Genomic DNA, 15205 nt, shown 5'->3' with positions numbered 1-15205 from the left:
GCTTTTCCATCCAAATACATGCGCAATATTCAAAATAAATAAAACATAATATTCAAATTATTTTATATTCGACTTAAACAGTTTACAACGACGATTAAACTACGCATAGGATCATACACTATAATTATTCATTCCTCACAGGCTAGAAAAGGAGCTAATACAAAAAAAACAACTTTTAAACCTAATTTAAAGCCATATCAGATGGTGCTTGGATAATTTCATGTTTATGACCCGGCTTCTAAAACGATATTAATTTTATTGAACTTTAAACAATATAATTTTTAATACAAAAATCGGAGTTGAGCTATAAAATACCGTTATGAAAGAAATAAAAACGTGGTCCCACAAAATTGCTTAAAGAATATTAGAGCCAATGCTCTGTAGATTAAATTTTTGAATCTAAATGATATTGGAGGTATTTATGGTTTGAATAAATTGAGGGAAGAAACAATTTGGTCCAGCTGTCTTTTTATCGAGCACAATTTATACATCACCGTTATTTTAAAAAAATCCGAATTCCTGAAACGTCTACTTAAAATGAAGCAGTTCTATGTTATTCATTTTAATTTATACAATAGTTAACTATATAATTTTTATTGCGTAAATCAACTAGGTACAATTCTTGATATTTTAGGTAAAACAACTTATAAAAAGAAATTATATACCGGCCGAATTGATAACCTCCTCCTTTTTTTGAAGTCGGTTAAAAACCGATAAAAGTAAACTTAAGATTCCTCAAAAATTGTTTATTGTACCTAACATTTCCACTGGGAATTGTCCGAGCGATTATGAAAATAATTTATCATTATGTGTAAATTATAAAACAACAATAATTTTTACTAATACCTGTGTACAATTCTGATTCATATTCATATCAAAATGTAAAATAATATGTTTATTTAAATGTTAAATTGCGAAGTATTAACACCAATGGAAAAATGTAACAGACTCGAATTTACTAATTGACGCGATTCTTGAATAATTTTTTAATATAAGTTATTCGTTAATAATTCTCATTAACTATCACTGGAGGCATAGTATACTACATAGGTAGTTTAAAACAAAGTCACTTGTGTCTGTCTGCTTTTTTAGATATTTACAACTACGCAACGGATTTTGATGCGATTTTTATTTAGTAAATACTCAGTAGACTGATTCTCGAGGAAGGTCTTAATATAATATTATTTACTAAGTTTTAGACAAAGCGGGTGAAATCACGGGCGGCAAGCTAGTTTAAATACAATAAACATTTTTAGTTTAAATGTGTCCCATGATGACTATTAACTAAACTCACACTAAAATTAAATGTACGCATATAATCATTTTTTATCTAAAATATACGATTGGTTGCCAAAAATTCTAAAATTAAATTTTCATTTTACTTTTATATACTTAATATCTAAACAAATGAGCGTAATATATTTTAAGTGACTCTAAACATTATTTATGACCTTTTATTTTAATTACTTACCTAATTTTATTTACAATTATGTAATGAAGTTGTATTTTTAAAGTGTTTTTGGTAATTTAAATATATAAGTATTATAAACTGATCGCATTAATCTAATAAATAGACATAAATATAATCATTTAAACCGATTAATAAATAAAAATAAGTAAATATTTATTATAATAAATATTAAACATATTACTCACGTTTTTTAAGTTAAACCGGTATGTGTAAGTTTTTTCCGTAGAATCGTTTTACACAATTCACTAGTAAACTTCAATTTCAAACTACTTTTTTCACACGCAACAATCGTCGTATCAACGTCAAGGAATTATTATCTTCATATACCTACTATTTAAACAATCTTACAATATAATAATATGCACTTTTAATTTTATAATTATGTGTTCCATTAATCTGGCAAATACAACATTTCAAATATCAAAAGGAATGGTCATTTAAAACGGCTCATTGAATTGGCGCGAAACTTCGTTTAGGAACGCTGCGTTTAAAGTTGGAAGCATTTTGACGCGTGCTCTGAGTCGACCACGCGATGGTATCCCGCAAAATAGACTGGAGGCGAACACGATTCCCGAACGAAGTAAGGGCGATCTCTGCGCACAGTTCGGAAATAAGATGACACCAACACGTGTGAGTTTGAATTATGAATGCAGTTCTTATTTATTGTTATTTTTTTTTTTCTTTTTTTTTAAACCGGAACTGAATAAATTTCAGCCAGTATTTTTCTTTTCCCATCAGACATTTTATGACTATGATGATTATAATATTGTGATGTCATTTTATTCTTTTATATTTTTATCGTAATATGTATATAGCAAATTAATTATTATTTATTTCATTAATTAATATATGTTTTTAATGTCAATTCATAGACAACATAATTTTGTATAAGTAAAAAGTAAAATATTTTATACTCTATGGCTACCTACTGAAAAAATACAGTTTAGTATTTTTTCATTGAGATAATATTAGTTATTATGGAGGAGACACCACGAACAAAATCTCTCTAACTGAGTTTTAAAAATTATTATCCAGTTAGGTACTTACCTATGAAAGTTATTCCTTTGCACTTTTCCGTATTATTTGTATTATTTGTGCAATATCGTAACACACACGAAGGCATATTTGATGCGTTTCACTTTAAAACAAGTAAAAAATGAGCGTTAAGCCATATGGCTTATGGTGAGCGGAACATAAGTGATGTATGCGTTGTCGTCTCCATATGTATACCTATCTCAATGTATTTTTTGCACAAATTTTTATAATCATACATTCACCAATGGCACAACAGTGGTAAGTTTTCTTTTTTCATTTCATGTAATTATTTAAGACTGTGATTTGAGTAAGGTTTTGAACAAAGAACTAAAACAACAGCTTTTTAAAATCCTAATCTAAGAACGTAAATCAAATTTTAGTTCACTAAAATTGTGTCGACACGATTTCAGCACACAATCGTAATTTCAACAAATAAAGCTTCTAAACAAAGCCATAGTATAATTAAGGGAAAATACGATGTGAAACAGTTTATATCTTTATTGCCATTTTGCACGAGTTGTAAGCCGATAGTTTGGTTTCATGATTTGCAAAGTCTATAAAACAATACAAAGTAAGATTGCTTGTACAGCGATTGGAAACTTCGTCTGTTATGTCTACATACAATATCGGCGTATCGTGCCAATGCAGGTAATATTTCGATTACTGTATCATTTATTTGTTGAATAATTTCGTTATGATATTTTTAGAAACATCTTTAATATTATTTCATGTAAGGCTTTTCGTCCATAACTACTCAGACGTACCCGTGCAGACGAGGGAAATTCCCATGGGAACGAGATGTTTCACCGCTCTAACGAGTAGCCTATGTCACTCTTTAGGCTCCGTGCAGACAGAGAGCGTTCTGCGTTCCGCGTTCTGCGTTCTGCGTTCCGCGTTCTGCGTTCTGCGTTCCGCGTTCTGCGTTCTGCGTTCTGCGTTCTGCGTTCTGCGTTCCGCGTTCTTTGTGCTATAGCGAAGCGCCGCGGTCTGACTGCGTTCTGTGTGCGCCGGCGCTATAGATCCTTCGCATCACAAAGAACGCGGAACGCAGAACGCAGAACGCAGAACGCGGAACGCAGAACGCTCTCTCTCTGCACGGAGCCTTAGCCTCCTATTTCTAGACATAATAATTACGATATGAAATAATTAATTTAAATTATTATATTTATGAGCTCTTCACAATATTTTAAACTTTCAAACAATGTTAATAAAAATAACGGAGGCAGTTTTATTTGGCGTGACTTAGGATCGTTCATTAAAATATAATTGTGTATTCGTTTGGCTTACACAATACTCGTGTACAGTTTAGAAATTAAAGATTATTCAAATAACGAATTCAACCTTCTTGACATAATATTAATAACTAGCTGTTGCCCGCGACTTCGTCCGCGATTACGTCGTTTTAGGTCATTCGTCGTTTAAAAAAAATACGTGACACTTTATTTTCAAATGTTCTTAATTGTCTCTTTTAAAATTTAACTACATTAAAATTGAAGAAAATCTTAAAATAGGAGAAAATCGAAAATCTGAGGAAAACATGAATGAATGTGATTTAAATTCTACATTACTTAGTATTTCAAAATATAATAATCTAAATTAAATGTAGATTAACAGTTTGAGCGCACCGATATAGAATATGTAGCTAAGTATTAAATTACGTTAGTTTACATAGTAACAAAACAAAAACACGATGACTTTCTTTCGCGCTCGGTACCACAAACTAAGCATGTTAATGGTACGTGGCCCGCGTCACTTGACCCCCCGCGAGTTCCCCTCCGTTGCTATGCGAAAATACATTCGTCGCCCTGCTGTAGGAAAAATTGTAATACTGTGGCCTAGGCGTTATAACACGCCCAGGGAGTTCCTGAGTACCGATAGACATCTATGCACCCTATCATTTGTCAAACGGTCTTCATATTGAGTAAAAGTTTCAGATTCAGAGTGTTATAGACAAATATAATCAGAAAGCTTCGAACTCCTAAGCTATCGGAAGTTACCGTGTTATTGTGAGTCAACCATAAAAGATAGACATTTATGATGTCGGGAGATATTTTTTATATAATAAGGAGAACATTTCTTTCATACATGATTTCTGTGTAGCTTTATTCTGTGTACCATAAAGGTTGCACACGCGACGAAAGCTTAAAAATGGAGTTACTGCTCTGCTCAGGAGTATGAAAAATAATTGTACCAAGTTTCGTTTAAATCCGTCGAGTAGTTTTTGTTTCTGTAACGGTTATACGGACAGACAGACGGACAAAAATTTTACTGTTTGCTTCTTTAGCATCAGTGTCGATCCCTAATCACCCCGTGATAGTTATTTAGGAAATATATTTCATGTACAGATTTAATATAAGTATACATAATAGGTATATTTAGATTCCAATTTCCATGTACCTAACGTTAAATTCGACTATACAATAACTAACAGACAACGCAGGTTACTCTCGTTTCCGTAGGTAAGTTGAGGCGGTTACATATTCGGTCCTCATAACATCACTTTTAGTGAACGAAACGACAGCGCGGTTTAATTCGATGCCAACACCGTAAGAAAAAAGGAAATATTTTTAATTGTGAAAAAATATTATGATTTACACTATTAACACTATTTTAATCTATATTATATTACATATAATAAATCTGTTGAAGGGTTAATTCTGTACATTGAAAATATTGAAAAAATAAATAGCAGGGGGTGTTACTGGATCGATACCAAACCCAAATATTATGTGATTAAAAAAATTTTTGTCTGTCTGTCTGTCTGTATGTGAAGGCATCACGTGAAAACTAACGGTTCGATTTCGATGAAACTTGGTATAATTATACCTTATTATCCTGGGCATAAAATAGGATACTTTTTATCCCGGAAAAATACGTAGAAAAAAAACTAAATCTTAATTTTTTCCGCGCGGATGGAGTCGCGGGCGGAAGCTAGTATAAAATATATGGCTGTGAGTGTGTAAAAATAAATCCAGCTAGTTTCACATCACACTTATGTTTATAATTAGCTATACGACATGAAAATATACATATTAACTACCAAGCAATAATCATACAGGTAAATACTGAAGAATTGAAGAATTGAGATGATTAACAGTCAAAGTTTATTTTAGTAATAACATTTAACAACATGTCAATGATGAAGAAATAATAATTATCAACGAACTAACCTTTTCTATAATACTTAACACAGCACATTTTTTAAATTATCTTGCTCAACTCTGCTCAAAAATTTGAGGGTTTTGTTGGAACTTTAATGTGTCAAAACTATGATATATCTAAACTACGATACAACTTGCATGCGGAAATGCTCATTACAATCAGTAAATTTAAAGAATAACTAACAACATACTATTCAATTTTATTGAGCTGATTAATATCTTTTGCCTGGAAGAGATCACCGCCGCCAGGCCGCCGCCTAATAAATATACTGTGTTTTCTTATAAAATCGTAACATACTTAATTTCTTTTATCTACTAAATTTTAATAAATTTATAACTAAATTCTTTTTATCTAAAAATGAGCTTGAGCTTATATTAGGCAAAAGTATACATTAACTTTTTATAATTTCAGGACCGCACCTTAAATGGGGCCTCGTAAAATATGCCTACGGGTTATTAATAGAGAAATGATACACAACAAAGTTATGTTGGTTCCATTTTATTTATAAAATATAATGAAAATGGACAAATATAAAACATATTGTGTAAAATGATTAAAAATAAATAAATGAAGCAACTACGATTCAAAGAAAACATCTTTTTCAGTGTGAAAATGCTCTAAGCAATCCTGGATGATGAGTCATGTACTCTCATCCCAGTACGGTCGGTGCCTCGATAGCCATAACGATAAATATTATAATCAGATAACAGCAAAGTCAGAATAAAAATCATAACTTGTACAGTTGTGAGTGCAAAATTTATGTTTCATTTGACAATAACATTTTTTCGGTACTAAAACGTAGTATGTAGTTTGATATATGGTTGGCCGCCCCTTCTCTCCTTCCTGAAAAATATCCTCCAAAATTACCCGAGATACTTCCAATGATTGAACCATACGTTGGACATTAACTTCAGTCAAAAATTGACGAAGCGGATGATTACTAATTTCCACTTAATCCTCGCTGCCACTATCTTCATCATCAAATCATCAATTTTCAAGTGGTGTTGTAAAATTGTCAGCAGAAATAGTCTTCCAAAGGCGATATAATTTTATGAATATTGAATCTGTAAATAAAAAAATCAAAAGTTAATTGTAAATCTATAAAAAAAGCTACTTACAAATAAAGTTTTATCAACAAACTACTGTTCCCAACGCACCTCAAAATCTTGTAAAAGTCAAAAAGAATTCATCATTCTATTATTTCATTCTAAAAGTGTAATAAAATACTTTATAAAACCAATAAAATACACGAATTGCTATATTATAAAAAATAAATACCTATAAAAGTAATAACTTACCTTTTGTATGGTGAAAATTCACAAAACACGAAGATTGAATTTGATATTTTTGGTTTTATGACATTCAATTTATAAAGAATAGAAACATTCGATCACGAAATTATGCGGGTTCGAGTCCCGCCTCGTGATCGAATTTTTTCTATTCTTTATAAATTTATAAAACTCGAAGATTTTAAAAATGTAACCAATGAACGCAATCAATGTTAGATTAATTGTAATGGTGTCTAGTTTGACTTAAAATAATAAACATCTACCTACGCTCACTTTTAAAAATGTAGTATATTCACACGAAATATAAGCGCACCTTATAGGGAAGGGAAGATATGGGTTAAAGAGTTAAATAAATAACATGATTATATTTAAATTATTAATTTTCAACAGTATGTTCAGTAGTGTTAACATGTAAATTGATTTGATTTTTACGAAATCTCATAGATGGCGCTGTTTCAAATTTGTCTTTATACTACTAAATTCATTAAACTGTTTCTCTGCCCAAATTACGTAAATGACATAGTTTTTATTTTGTAAAGCTAGATAATAGCATGGCTTACTCGAAACCAACATTGAAACATGAGTATTTAGATTGTACGCTGTCGTAGTACACGGAATATGTAAGAAAAATAAAGGTTCACTGCTCCTCCCCCGAAGGTGATATCATGATAATATGTATAAACTATCCTCACCCGACCTCTAAGGAATATTCATGCAAAATTTGAAGTAAATCTATTCAGTACTTTCTGAGATTAGCAAGGAAATACATACAGACAAACAGACAAACAGACAAACAGACAAACAGACAAACAGACAAAAATTCTAAAAACTATGTTTTTGGCTTCTATATCGATTATAGATCATGGATTATGTATTCTTTTAAAAAAATATTCAATGTACAGTTTTGACTTTCCTACGATTTTATTATATGTATAGATGAGGGGTTATGGGTAATGATGCAGTACAGAGAAAAATTATAATGTCTTTATCCAAGTGTGAGAAGGATAGTAATGTTTTTCGAGCGTTACTCCGATGGCATTTTGAGGAAGTAGTTAGGAAGTATTTATTCCTTTTAATGATCTAATACATTTTTATACGGATTTATGAGGATTTTTTTGTGTGCTTTAGAATTATTACGTACGTACGTACTTACTTAATTTGCATATTATTAAGAAAACGCTAAAGTTGAAAAATTGCACACGTAAAATCAATAATCTATACATATAATAAAATCGTAGGAAAGTCAAAACTGTACATTGAATATTTTTTTAAAAGAATACTTGGGCCGTGATCTATAATCGATATAGAAGCCAAAAACATAGTTTTTAGAATTTTTGTCTGTTTGTCTGTTTGTCTGTTTGTCTGTTTGTCTGTATGTTTGTCCGAGCTAATCTCGAAAAGTACTGCATAGATTTACTTCAAATTTTGCATGAATATTACTAACAGGACGGGTGAGGCTATAGGCTACATATTATTAAGCTATCACCTACGGGGGAGGAGCTGTGAACCTTTATTTTTCTTACGTATTCCGTGTATTACGACAGCGTACAATCTAAAGACTCATGTTTAAATGTTGTTTTTGAGTAAGCCACGCTATTATCTAGCTTTTCACTATAAAAACTACGTCATTTACGTAATTTTGGCAGAGAAACAGTTAAATGAATCTTAGTAGTATTACGACAAATTTGTAACAGCGCCATCTATGAAATGTTATAAAAATCAAACACACGTTAACTATTGGAAATTAATAATCAAATGACGCATATATAAATATTGTTTGACAATATCCAGATTGACACTATAAACATTATGCCATTTAAGTAACTTGGGAAGAGAAACATAGTTTTAAAAAGAAAGTTGTATAATATTAATTTTGTAACAGCGCCATCTATGAGATTTCGTAAAAATCAAATCAATTTACATGTTAACACACTGAACACAATGTTAAAAATTAATAATTTAAATATAATTATGTTATTTATTTATTTAACTCTTTAACCCATATCTTCCGTTCCCTATAAGATATATTTCGTGTAAATAATAAATATACTACATTTTTTTTAAAGTGAGGGTAGATGTTTATTATTTTAACTAAAACTAGACACCATTATCTACAGTTAATCTAATGATTGTGTTCATTAGTTACAATTTTAAAAATCTTCGTGTTTTATAAATTTACTAGCTTACCGCCCGCGGCTTCGTCCGCTTTGTCTAAAACCTAATAAATTATATATAACCTTCCTTTTGAAACAGTCTATCTATTAAAAAAACCGCATTAAAATCTGTTGCGAAGTTTTAAAGATTTAAGCATACAAAGGGACATAGGGACATAGGGACAGAGAAAGCAACTTTTTTATACTATGTAGTGATATTTATAAAGCAATTGAATGCCATAAAACCAAAAATATCAAATGCAATCTTCGTGTTTTGTGAATTTTCACCATCATGCGTTCCCACAAAAGGTAAGTTGTTACTTATAGGTATTTATTTTTTATAATGATAGCAATTCATGTTTTTTGTTGGTAACTATTATATTAGACTTTTAGAATGAAATAATAAAATGAATTCTTTTATTATTTTGAGGTGCATTGGGAACAGTAGTTTTTGATAAAATTTTATTTGTAAGTAGCTTTTTTATAGATTTACAGTTAACTTTTGTTTTTTTTTTAACAGATTCAATGCTGATAAAATTATATCGCCTTTGAAGGACGATTTATGCTAATATTTTTACTACACCACTTGAAAATTGATGATTAGATGATAAATAGCAGCGAGGATTAAGTGGAAATTAGTAATCATCCGCTTGGTCAATTTTTGACTGAAGTTAATGTCCAACGTCCCATGATTCAATCATTGGAAGTGTCTCGGGAAATTTTGGAGGATATTTTTCAGGAAGGAGAGGAGGGGCAGCCAACCACATATCAAACTACTACGTTTTAGTACCGAAAAAAATGTTATTGCCAAATGAAACGTAAATTTTGCACTCACAACTTTACAAGTACCTAATGTTTTTATTTTGACTTTGCGGTTATCTGATTATAATATTTATCGTTATGGCTATCGAGGTACTGACCGTACTGGGATCAGAGTATCATGTACAGTATCATACAGTTCATCATCCAGGATTGCTAAGAGCATTCTCACACTGAAAAAGTTGTTTTCTTTGAATCGTAGTTGCTTCATTTATTTATTTTTAATCATTTTACATAATATATATTATATACGGTTATATAATGGTATATACGGTTTTATAAGAAAACACATTATATTTATTAGGCGACGGTGATTTCTTCCAGGCAAAAGATATTCATCAGCTCAATAAAATTGAATAGTATGTTGTTAGTTATTCTTTAGATTCACAATTGTAATGAGCATTTCCGTATGCAAGTTGTATCGTAGTTTAGATATATCATAGTTTTTACATATTAAAGTTCCAACAAAACCCTAAAATTTTTGAGTAGAGTCGAGCAAGATAATTTGAAAAATGTGCCGTGTTAAGTATTATAGAAAAGGTTAGTTCGTTGGTAATTATTATTTCTTCTTCATTTACATGTTGTTAGTAAAAATAAACTTTGACTAACAGTCAATGTAGTCAAAGTATATTTTAACTAATACTTCTTAATATCTATTATGTTTATGTTCAGTATTTATCTGTATTATTATTGCTTGACAATTAATATATTTTCATGTCGTATACCAAATTATAAACATAAGTTTGATGTGTAATTAGCTGGATTTATTTTTACACACTCACAGACTTATATTTTATGTTAAAATAGTGTTAATAGTGTAAATCATAATATATTTTTTCACAATTAAAAATAATCCTTTTTTATGATGGTGTTGGCATTGAATTAAACCGCGCTGTCGTTTCGTTCACAAAAAGTGATGTTATGAGGAGCATATTGGGTCCTCATATCATAAAAAATCTGTGCGAAAACAATAAACACGTGTGAGGCCCTCACGGCAGATCGGGACGGTATGACGCGAAGTGGTGACAGCGTTGTCACTGTATCGCTCTTGCCACGCGCGCTGGTCAACAGACTTATTCGATAGTTCAGTTTTGTATTAAGACCGCTGTGACAACCAACCCGTGAGACAACCAAACCCGGTCTCCCCTACTATCCCGTGAGACCGAAACCTTCACTGAGAGGGTATGACGTCTCACAGCTGATCGCAAACGGCATATTGTACTATCCCGTGAGACCGAAACCCTCACTGAGAGGGAATTACGTCTCACTACTGATCACGACAGTCATATTTTATCTCGAGAATCTGAAACTTAAGACCGTTTGACAAATGATAGGGTGCATCATAATATTATTCGATCTCTTGAAGATGAACATGAGCATAAGCAATGACTAGAGTAGGGACGCGAATATTACAATTATATGAGACAAGAACGATTAATAAGTTTGTTTAATGAAAGATTAAGAATTGAAACTATTCGGTCTCTGGAAACGTACGAATAGCGAGAGGCCCGTCTTACTGCAGACAGATTTTGTCATAGTCTTAATGACTTGAGGTAAACAATCTACGAATTTGGTGGTGTGGTCTGACAAATATAAAAGTGGGTTTGCTTATAACCTCACAATTGATTACAGATCATCTTCTGTATAGGCGATATTAACGTAGTATGTTCTTTTAAGTAATGCTTTAAGTGTAGTAAAGAGTCGGCTTTCGTTTGAAGATACACCGGAACCTTTGAAATCACTACTTTTAGAGGAACATACTGTGCAATGTAAACTGTTATTAGACAATATTCGCTCTTATAGTAGTGCGTTTCAAATGATCCTTTGGTGCTCAATAATTATCAGAAGGTCCGTTCATGCTTACTTTTAAGATACAAGGTCAAGTTTACCATTTGATAGGATCCCTTTTGCCTGAAGGCCAACCTAAGTTTGTTTAAATATATTTTGTATTCGACTACAACGAATAGTGGAATACAAGAAATCAATATTTCTCAAATTTTATTATATTATTAAAACTGAACTCATTTCACAATTTTAGAACAGGTTAATTCGTATGTATGCAGTTTTAAATCGACATTAGAAGCTTTTCCTCAAGATGGTGATATCGGCACTCAGGAACTCCCTGGACGTGTTATAACGCCCAGGCCACAGTATTACCACAAACATGCTTAGTTTGTGGTACCAAGCGCGAAAGATAGTCATAGAAATCGTGTTTTTAGTAAAGTTACTATATTGTAAACTAACGTAATTTAATACTTAGGTACATATTCTATAATGTTGTGCTCAAACTGTTAATCTACATTTAATTTAGATTATTATTTGATACTAAGTAATGTAGAATTTAAATCACATTCATTCATGTTTTCTTCAGATTTTAAGATTTTCTTATCAGAGTGTTCAATTTTAATATAGTTAAATTTTATAAGAGACAATAATTAAGAACATTTTAAAATAAAGTGTCACGTATTTTTTTTAAACGACGAATGACGAAAAACGACCTAATCGCGGACGAAGTCGCGGGCAACAGCTAGTTTAAAAATAAACATAGTATAAGAGATTATAAGCATATTATTATAATCAAAATGTTCACATCTTTACTTTGACTGATTGACTGAAAATGACGCAGCTATTTTTGTCACTGACAAAGGAGGTCTTCAAATACTGCTTTTGTCAGAGAACTCGACCCTTCAATGGACTTGATTTTTGCCGCCAAATATCGTTATTATTCTCATAAAAAATCTACATGAATGTAGCATTTTCATACAGATATCGACCGTATTGAACTCCATACGCAAACAATGAATAAGATAGTGTTTCTAATATTGTTAAATAATTTATAAAAATCATATTAAATGCATTAATAACATGGAATTTCAAGCAAACTTATGATTAATCCATAATGAAAACCGAACTGTAGTGGAAAAGTTTTATTTCTCTGACGATAGTATTGTAGTGAAACTATTTTAGGATTAATAGCTTCCTGGTTGAAAGTACTTCTGAGATCTTCCAAGTAATTCAAACTGAAGACAATGCGACCTTGAATCGAGTTGTATTCACGTGTTAGTAGAGTATTATTTTCTAGAACGTTCCAGAAGTGAAGTATCATAGAATCTCATATATTCTATTTATAACTTCACAACTAAGCCACATTCAAACTAATTGCATGCGAATATTACGTGCAATGATAGATTCATGCGAAGCTTTACAAATGAAGAATTTGCAACGTATGACATAACTTCGTATAATTCGTAGTTCCTTAAACCTGAGCTAGTACCCCATTAATAAACTTGACGTAGTTTAAACTTTGAATTTACCATGTGTTATATATATTGAAGTATTGATTAAATTAAAAAAGATGAATATAAACCTAAACAATTGAACAACGAAACAATAAACCTAATTAAAATATTATATATATTGAAGTATTGATTAAATTAAAAAAGATGAATATAAACCTAAACAATTGAACAACGAAACAATAAACCTAATTAAAATATGTCGTTTTAAGAAAAAGCATTTCCGTGTTAATACTTCTGAAGGTGAAATATCTCGTTCCTTCTTTTTCTTTGACTTCGCGGACGAAGCCTTGGGTTTCCATCCCAGCTAGTTTCTTTAGAAAGTTATACACGAGTAGCCTTCTGAAGCTCATTGTCGCTTAACAGTTTATATAATATCTATACTTACATCCAGTATTCTAAGGGTACAATGACAATTAATAACTTCACATAGCCTTATAAGCAATAACATTCCAACTATTCATGAAGATTCTAATGCTATTAATCCAAATATTCTTTGCCATTCGACATCATATTTTATTCCTCAATACTAACTAAGTAACTAGTCATAATTTTCAAAAATAACAATGTCCTTTCACCGCCTAAATAATTTCGTCAAATAGCGTACCATAGTTGAACACAAAGTTATGAAAGCGGTTACTTTCCTACAGCTATTGTTTTGGTAAGGTGGGCGGGAGACAATAGAATCTTGGATATTTTCTCAGCTGTCGTGTCATTTCTCACAAGTCGGCGTTTCGTCGTGGAAATTACCTCATTACTCAACTCCGCCTACCAAATTATGCCACTTTTACGACAGCCCTATTAAGTGAATAGATATTTGGACTGTCATTATGAATATTTATCATAATAATGCTTGAAGCTTATTGAAGTAAACATTTGAAATATTTTGCGCAAATGAGTCCTACGGGATTTCTTTTATTTTTTTCCCTGTTGTAAATAGATACAAAACATAAATATAATGTTGAACTCGATTGTAAAAAGGAGTTCGTAGGAAGAATGTTTCCTTACAAATAATATTTTGTTCTTTAATGATCATACTAAGTGAATAGGACGTTTTCTCCATTATAATTGACTCATTAGACATTTGGAAATCGCTTATAACGGCGAGACTTATTTTCTTTTAGGTGTTTAATTTATGTGAATGTTAAAAGTGACAACAACAAAAGACGGCTCTTACAAACAAATTTTTATGGTGGTTATCAGTCTTTGTTTTTTTGCTTTCTATTTCGTTAATATGAATACCATATTATTATAATTTCAGCCACAGCGACACAACTCGTCATATCGGTGACGCAAAACCCATAAGTTATGCCCTACCAAAAACATGACTACGACGGATCCTCTTCCGAAATTGGGTATTTACATAAAAGTGTTTTTTTTTTTTCATGATACTTACATATAACATTAAGAACAATTCGTAATTAAAATTAAAAACATTTATTAAAAATTCAAGTATAACGTAGATACAACAATTCGTAAAATCGTTACATTTTTCTCTAAGAAACATCAAGAAAATTTTTCTACAATAAACATTTTTATTTAATTTTCACCTCTCCGTACTCTAAACTAATAAGGGAAACATCTAGAAAGTTGTCTCCTTTCGTTACACCACGCTGTTTACAATTAACCTTTGTCTGTGCAATTGTCAGAACTTTGAGCGCGACTTTCTTTCCTTGCTTGTTTTAAATTGTACCTTTGAATTATTATGCTTGTTAAAAAATTGTAGTTGATGTTGAGGTTGAATTTTTTTTTAAATATTGGTACAGATAGTATATTAAAATAAGGTAGCGGTTGATGGTTTTTGAATATGAAGATAATTTATAAACCTAGGTATAGGTAATTACTTATTTACTGCATCTGAGCGATAAGCAACAAGAATTGTCTTTTATCGCAAGCATTCACTTTGAACTTAAGGTAATACCAATATCTCATAGTTCCAATCAATTCCATTAAATAAAGAAATTCATGAAAACTTATAAA

General features: G+C 31.1%; 1 protein-coding gene and 1 long non-coding RNA gene across 2 annotated transcripts in view; both read right to left on the bottom strand.

Moving 5' to 3' along the window:
- Nucleotides 1-2454, bottom strand: part of LOC123697952 (neuropeptide CCHamide-2 receptor-like) — a 56935-nt gene extending 54481 nt beyond the window's left edge. The window contains exon 1 of the mRNA XM_045644530.1: nucleotides 1657-2454. The gene's annotated coding sequence lies outside the window, so the exon portion shown is untranslated. The remainder of the gene's footprint in view (nucleotides 1-1656) is intronic.
- Nucleotides 2455-12841: 10387 nt separating this feature from the next.
- On the bottom strand, nucleotides 12842-14554 carry LOC123698266. The gene is made up of 2 exons (XR_006752391.1): nucleotides 13414-14554; nucleotides 12842-13325 (listed from the first exon to the last, which is right to left on the bottom strand). It is a non-coding gene; the product is annotated as an uncharacterized LOC123698266 (long non-coding RNA).
- Between the last annotated feature and the right edge of the window lie 651 nt (nucleotides 14555-15205).

The sequence above is a fragment of the Colias croceus genome, chromosome 15 (genome assembly GCF_905220415.1).
Source record: "Colias croceus chromosome 15, ilColCroc2.1".
Taxonomy (NCBI): domain Eukaryota; kingdom Metazoa; phylum Arthropoda; class Insecta; order Lepidoptera; family Pieridae; genus Colias; species Colias croceus.
This window is presented reverse-complemented; position numbering and strand designations above follow the sequence as displayed.